This window comes from Priapulus caudatus, unplaced genomic scaffold (genome assembly GCF_000485595.1).
Source record: "Priapulus caudatus unplaced genomic scaffold, Priapulus_caudatus-5.0.1 Scaffold150, whole genome shotgun sequence".
NCBI lineage: Eukaryota > Metazoa > Priapulida > Priapulimorpha > Priapulimorphida > Priapulidae > Priapulus > Priapulus caudatus.
Window position 1 is genome coordinate 464,978 of NW_014577211.1, and position 6,704 is coordinate 471,681.

Genomic DNA, 6,704 nt, shown 5'->3' on the forward strand with positions numbered 1-6,704 from the left:
TAACAACGTTAGTCATGAACGTATGCGTGTGCTTGTCCGTTTAATGTGTGCAGTGACATGTGCAGGGCGTCAAGTTCCTATCCAGAAGGGGGGTCCAGGGGGTCCGGACCCCCCCTTTTTTACCCCCAAAAAAGGGAAAACACATAAAAGATAATTTTCTGCTCAAAAATTTGGAATTCCATCTTGCATTCTAGACATCAAAATTACTGCTCAGATGCTCTCAGAATGCACCAATTTTTAAATTTTTTTGGGGGGAGGTCCCCCTAACCCCCCCTCCCCCTAAGTGGCAACGTGCCTTAGACACGTCGCATAACCTGCCTTCGGCACCTTTTTATAAAAATGCCCTTTATTTCTTACTGGACCCCCCCTTTTTCAAAAAGGCGATCCGCCCATGTATACATGTACGTCATACTATTTTGGAGTAGTCTACATGTATGGGTGCTTATGCATGTATAAACCTACTTATCAATTTTAACATGCATTTCTCATTAAAACCTCAAAAATATGTTTCGCATGTGATGTAACTCCAAATATGTATATTAATAAAACCATTTGTGGTGGATCGGGATCGCTGCAGGGGTGTTGGGAGGCCATCTAACGCAACAAATATTCCTATTTAACATGTATTTTCTCACCAAAATTCCTATTTTCCTCCTTTTTTTCACATCTGAAATTCCTATTTTTCTATTTTTTGAGCGTCACTTGTCACTTGACGCCCTGCATGTGCGTGCACGTGTATGTGTGCGTGCGTCTGTGTGTGCGCGTGTATGTGCGTGAGCGTATGCGTGCGCTTGTGCATTTAATGTGTGCCGGTGACATGTGCGTGCACGTGTATGTGTGCGTGCGTCTGTGCGATTGTGTGCAAGCCATTGTCTGCGCGCGCGGGTGTGTGAAAAGAGACTATTGATACAATTACAATTACTGTCTTCTAATAACAAGTAATATAATAATTGTCAGTAATCGTTACCGCTATCTCTACCGTGCAGGACACGGATCTGTGTAAGCCGCGTCACACCATCGACTGCCTGAAGAAGTGACATCACGTCCGCGGCGTTGACGTCGCCACCGACGAGACAGTGGCGCGCTCTGTGAGCAAAGAGCCATGTGAGTGTCTAGTCTCCTATCTCCTATATATACTGCATCACATTGTAACACACGTGTATGTGGATGCACCTGTATGTGGATGCACCTGTATGTGGAATGGATGCACCTGTATGTGGATGCACCTGTATGTGGAGATGGTATGCATGATGATGCACCTGTATGTGGAATGGATGCACCTGTATGTGGATGCACCTGTATGTGGATGCACCTGTATGTGGAATGGATGCACCTGTACATGGATGCACCTGTATGTGGAATGGATGCATCTGTATGTGGATGCACCTGTACTTGCTGTTTTACATTTGCATTCTGACTAAACAATGGGTAATAATTATGTGAGAAGTTTATGACTACTTCATGTGTGATATGTCACGTACGATGATGTCATCATTGTCATGTGCGATGTCATCTAGGATTGTCATTTATGATGGCGGCGGCGTGTGTTTCAGCGTTGACAAGGTCGAGCCGGGAGGTCGCATGATGCTCCACCTATCACAGGAGAGCATGTTGAGCGAATGCAGCGTGTCGAGTGCTTGCAGCGCCGCCAGTGGCCAGTCGGTGAACAATGAGAGCGGCAAGAAGAAGAAGAAGAAGAAGAGCTGGGTGAGTAAGCAAACACGTGAGAAACACGCGCTATGCTGTCTGCTGCTGCTGCTGCTGCTGTCTGCTGCTGCTGCTGCTGCTGCTGCTGCTGCTGCTGCTGCTGCTGCGGCTGCTGCTGCTACTTGCTGGCTGCTATACTGCTGCTGCTACTGCGCTGCTCGCTGCTGCGGGCTGCGGTCTGCTGGCTGCTGCTGCAGCTGCTGCTGCTACTGCTGCTGCTGCTGCTATACTGCTACTACTGCTGCTGCTGCTGGTACTGGTACTGCTGCTGCTGCTGCTGCTGCTGCTGCTGCTACTGCTGCTGCTGCTGCTAGTACTGCTGCTGCTGCTGCTGCTGCTGCTACTGCTGGCTGCTAGTACTGCTGCTGCTGCTGCTGCTGCTACTGCTGGCTGCTAGTACTGCTGCTGCTACTGCTGCTGCTGCTGCTGCTACTGCTGCTGCTGCTGCTACTGCTGCTGCTGCTGCTACTGTTGCTCCTACTGCTGCTACTGCTGCTGCTACTTCTACTGCTACTGCTGCTGCTAGTACTGCTGCTACTGCTGCTGCTGCTGCTAGTACTGCTGCTGCTGCTGCTGCTGCTGGCTGCTACTGCTGCTGCTAGTACTGCTACTGCTGCTGCTAGTACTGCTGCTGCTGCTGCTGCTGCTGCTGTTGCTCCTACTGTTGCTACTGCTGCTGCTACTGGTACTGTTGCTGCTGCTGCTGCTGCTGCTGGCTGCTACTGCTGCTGCTAGTACTGCTACTGCTGCTGCTAGTACTGCTGCTACTGCTGCTGCTTGCTAGCTGCCTGCGCTGCTAGTACTGCTGCTGCTGCTGCTGCTACTGGTACTGCTGCTGCTGCTGCTGCTGCTACTGCTGCTGCTACTGGTACTGCTGTGCTGCTGCTGCTGCTGCTACTGCCCATAGTAACTGTCCAAGCACTCTAGCTTATATCTGAACACTTGAAAAACTCATGTTAACTGAGACATGACTGCAATGTAAACTTTTAAATATCATTACAACTGTGTTGCTATAGCTGTAACTATAACTACAAGTATAACGTAAATTTAATGTAATTTTTCTTAAACCTTAGCTGTTACTGCTGCTTACATCTCTCCCTTTCTTTCTCTCTCCCCTCCCCCTCCCCCTCTCTCACTGACTCTCTCTCTCTGACTCACTCTCTCTCACTCACTCGCTCTCTCTCTCTCTCACTCTCTCTCTCTCTCTCTCACTGACTCTCATCTCTCTCTCACTCACTCACTCGCTCTCTCTCTATATATATCTTTGTAGTTTGTTCAGCAAGCGTTCAACCACCGTAAGAAGAATAAGAATGGCTCGGTGTCGGATGCTGAGGATGGAGTGAGCATGACGAGTGATGGGGTCGGCCCCCAACTCACCGATGTGTGTGCGCAACAACCGCAGTGGCTCGCTCAAGCTCACCCACTCATCGTCACTGTAAGTGCCAGAAACATACATCATAGTAGCTATATAACATCAAGAGCATATAAAGAAGGAGAGCGTACAACGGTGAAATGCTGAAACCATGTTGCAGTATTAGTCGAATTAAGAAACTTTCCCCGTTTTATTTTGACGATTCTTTGCGGTATTATTGATCACTGTCCTACCTTTGTTAATATAAAACAAACCGCATGTCCCTACGATGCCCCTACGCTGAGATAATGAGCGTTGAAAAACTCGTATTTCGCCGAAAACGACTCGAGATCAGTGTTTACTGCCTTTGTATGGAAGGCCATTACCGCCAAAACCTACCTATTTTAATCACGCTTAAAATGTATTTTAATCACGCTTAAAATGTATTTCAAGTGTGATTAAATTCCAGCCAATCAGAACAGTGGTTTTTAATCGCGCTTAAATTCGATTTTAAGCGCGATTAAATTCCAGCCAATCAGAACATTGGGTTTTAATCGCGCTTAAATTCGATTTTACGCGTGATTAAATTCCAGCCAATCAGAACAGTGCTTTTTAATCGCGATTAAATTCGATTTTACGCGTGATTAAATTCCAGCCAATCAGAACAGTGCTTTTTAATCGCGATTAAATTCAAATAAATAGGCTTAGAATTAAATAAAAATAATTTTAAGTACAAAATTTGCATTCACCCGGCGACTAGATTTCCTCATGTTTGGTAACTTTCGCCTTACTCCTCTTGCACAATCTAATTTAGATTGAGTCAAGAAACGGGGCTCAAATCTCCAATATGGCTAGAATTCGTGCTGCTTGATAAGTTCAAGAGCTAATAAATACCTAGAGTGTACAACGGAAAAACGGGAAAATAGTGCTATTCACGACATGATTATTACTTGGCCTGCGAGTCTAAAATAATTTTATGATATTGCATTAAGCAGAATTCTTTGCTCTCTAAAACAGACCAACCGCTGTCAATACGATACTCCTAGGCGAAGATATTGGCTCCTAAACTTCCCTCCCACATGCCAAACGTCGACTCGAATTCACTTTCTGTCCGCTTCTGTCACCTTGCCCCAAATATTTTTTGTTATCAGCTTATAATTATAATTGTATATACACGTTGGGATTCCACCAGCTGTGTTGACACACGCAATAACAGCGACGTGATAATGAAAGCGTATATATAACACGGGGCGCGTATATGTGCAGGATGTTCTGAATACAGTGTACTGTACAATTTTCGAGTGTATATATCCGCTCTCCTCTCTCCTCTCTTCTTCTCTCCCATCTCTCCTCTCTTATCTCTCTTCCCCCCTCTCTCTCCCTCTCTCCCTCTTCTCCCTCTCTCCCTCTCTTCCCTCTCGCTGTTGTATATTGACACATGTACATAATATTCAGAGAGTCGGACAGTGTGATTTCAATACAACATGTAATCATTTTGATTATACTACATCATACTTGTATACATCATACTGATTATACTTGTAAGTAACATGACTGTTTGTACTATCGATAAGCGATTAATGACGTCGTTGCATGCAGGTCGCCTGGAGCCATCCATGGACGAGGAGGAGGTCGAACAAGAGCTGCGCAGATACTTCACGAACATAGCAGACGATGAACCTGAGGAGAGAGGTAAGTCACCTTTGTATTCTCCTTGCTCTCTCGTTCTCTCTCTGCCCCTCTCTACCTCTCCTTTCCTCCCTCTCTCTCTTCTCCCCTCTCATCTTCGCCTTCACTCCCCTCTCTCGCTCTCCTCTTCCTCCTTTCTCGCCCTCTCGTCCCTCTCCCTCTCTGTCTCCTCCCTCTCTCCCCTCTTCTCTGCCTTCTCCAGAGGCCCCTCTCATCTCTCTTCTTCGCCTTTGCCCTCCCTTTGGAGAGGGAGGAGGGAGGAGATGACAGAGGAGGAGGAGGAGGAGGAGGAGGAGGCGGTGGTGGCAGCGGCGGGCTTCCTCCCTCCCCTCGGCGGGGGGCTTCCTCTATCCCCTCTCTCCCCTCCTCCTCCCTGAGGAGAGAGGTATGTCACCTTTGTATTCTCCTTGCCTCTCTCGTTCTCTCTCTGCCCCTCCTTTCCCTCCCTCTCTCTCTTCTCTCACCTCTCATCTTCGCCCTCTCTTCGTCGCCTTCCTCTCTGTCTCCTCCCTCTCTCCCCTCTTCTCTGCCTTCTCCAGTGGCCCCTCTCATCTTCGCCTTTGCCCTCCCTTTGGAGAGGGAGGAGGGAGGAGATGACAGAGGAGCAGTGATGATGAGACGATAGAGGAGGAGGGAGGAGGTGATAGAGGGAGGAGGGGAGAGGGAGGAGGAGGAGGCGGCGGTGGCAGCGGCAGGCTTCCTCCCTCCCCTCGGCCCTCCCCTCCGGCTCTTCTCTGCCTTCTCCAGAGGCCCCTCTCATCTCTCTTCTTCGCCTTTGCCCTCCCTTTGGAGAGGGAGGAGGGAGGAGGAGGGAGGAGGAAGAGGGAAGAGGGAGGAGGTGAGAGAGGGGGGAGGAGGAGGAGGAGGCGGCAGCGGCGGGCTTCCTCCCTTCCCTCGGCGGGGGGCTTCCTCTCTCCCCTCCTCCTCCTCGCCCCCTCTCTCCTCTCCTCCTCCACCTCCTCGCCCCCTCTCTCCTCCTTCCTCCTCCTCTCCTCTCCTCCTCTCCTCTCTCCTCTTCGCTCCCGGCAGAGAGAGAACGAGAGAGAGAAGAGAGGAGAGAGGGACGAGGGAGAAGAGACACCTCCGCCTCCCCTTCCTCCTCCTCCTCGCCCCCTCTCTCCTCTCCTCCTCCACCTCCTCGCCCCCTCTCTCCTCCTTCCTCCTCCTCTCCTCTCCGCTCCCGGCAGAGAGAGAAGAGAGAGAGGGACGAGGGAGAAGAGACAGAGAGCGAGAAGAGAGATGATAGGAGAGAGACGAGAGGGGAGAGGAGAGAGAGAGAAGGCGAAGAAGAGAGATGAGGAGAGAGAGGAGAGAGTGAGAGGAAGAAGGCGAAGAAGAGAGATGAGAGGAGACAGAGCGAGAGAGACGAGAGGGAAGAGAGATGAGGAGAGAGCGAGAGAACGAGAGGGGCAGAGAGAAAGACAAGGAGAATACAAAAGTGACTTACCTCTCCCAGCAGGTTGTCGAGGATGCGGAGCAGCTCCAGGCGATGGCTCCTTACCAGACCTGCATGCAACGACGTCATTAATCGCTTATCGATAGTACAAACAGTATCTGACATATTGTTTGTTGTTTGTTATGTATGATGTAGTATAATCAATAAATAATTACATGTTGTATTGACACACTTGTCCGACTCTCTGAATATGATGTAAATGTGTCATTCGGATTTCCAACAGATTCTCTACATACGCGGCACAGCATTTCACATTAGCACTGCCACTGGGTAAACAAGCACGGTTGTCACACATAATATAAGACGAGAGAGAGAGAGAGAGAGAGAGAGAGAGAGAGAGAGAGAGAGACGAGACGAGAGAGAGAGAGAGAGAGAGAGAGAGAGAGAGAGAGAGAGAGAGAGAGAGAGAGAGAAAGAAAAAGCGAGAAGACACGAGAGAGAGAGAGAGAAAGAGAGAAAAAGAGAGCGCGTGTCAGCGAGAGAGAAAATGCAAGAACGGGA

At 49.1% G+C, this 6,704-nt stretch overlaps 2 long non-coding RNA genes across 5 annotated transcripts; one reads left to right on the forward strand and one right to left on the reverse strand.

Annotated features, from left to right (window-relative positions):
• Positions 1-970: 970 nt before the first annotated feature.
• LOC106806253 lies at positions 971-6,258 on the forward strand. 4 transcript variants are annotated; one of them, XR_001393519.1, is made up of 5 exons: positions 971-1,104; positions 1,554-1,707; positions 2,978-3,142; positions 4,658-4,754; positions 6,187-6,258. It is a non-coding gene; the product is annotated as an uncharacterized LOC106806253 (long non-coding RNA). The 4 variants fall into 4 exon arrangements; XR_001393520.1 differs by lacking the exon at positions 2,978-3,142; XR_001393521.1 differs by lacking the exons at positions 971-1,104; positions 1,554-1,707; positions 2,978-3,142 and adding an exon at positions 4,233-4,292.
• On the reverse strand, positions 4,531-6,258 carry LOC106806254. Its single transcript, XR_001393523.1, has 2 exons — positions 6,195-6,258; positions 4,531-4,738 (listed from the first exon to the last, which is right to left on the reverse strand). It is a non-coding gene; the product is annotated as an uncharacterized LOC106806254 (long non-coding RNA).
• Positions 6,259-6,704: the final 446 nt, after the last annotated feature.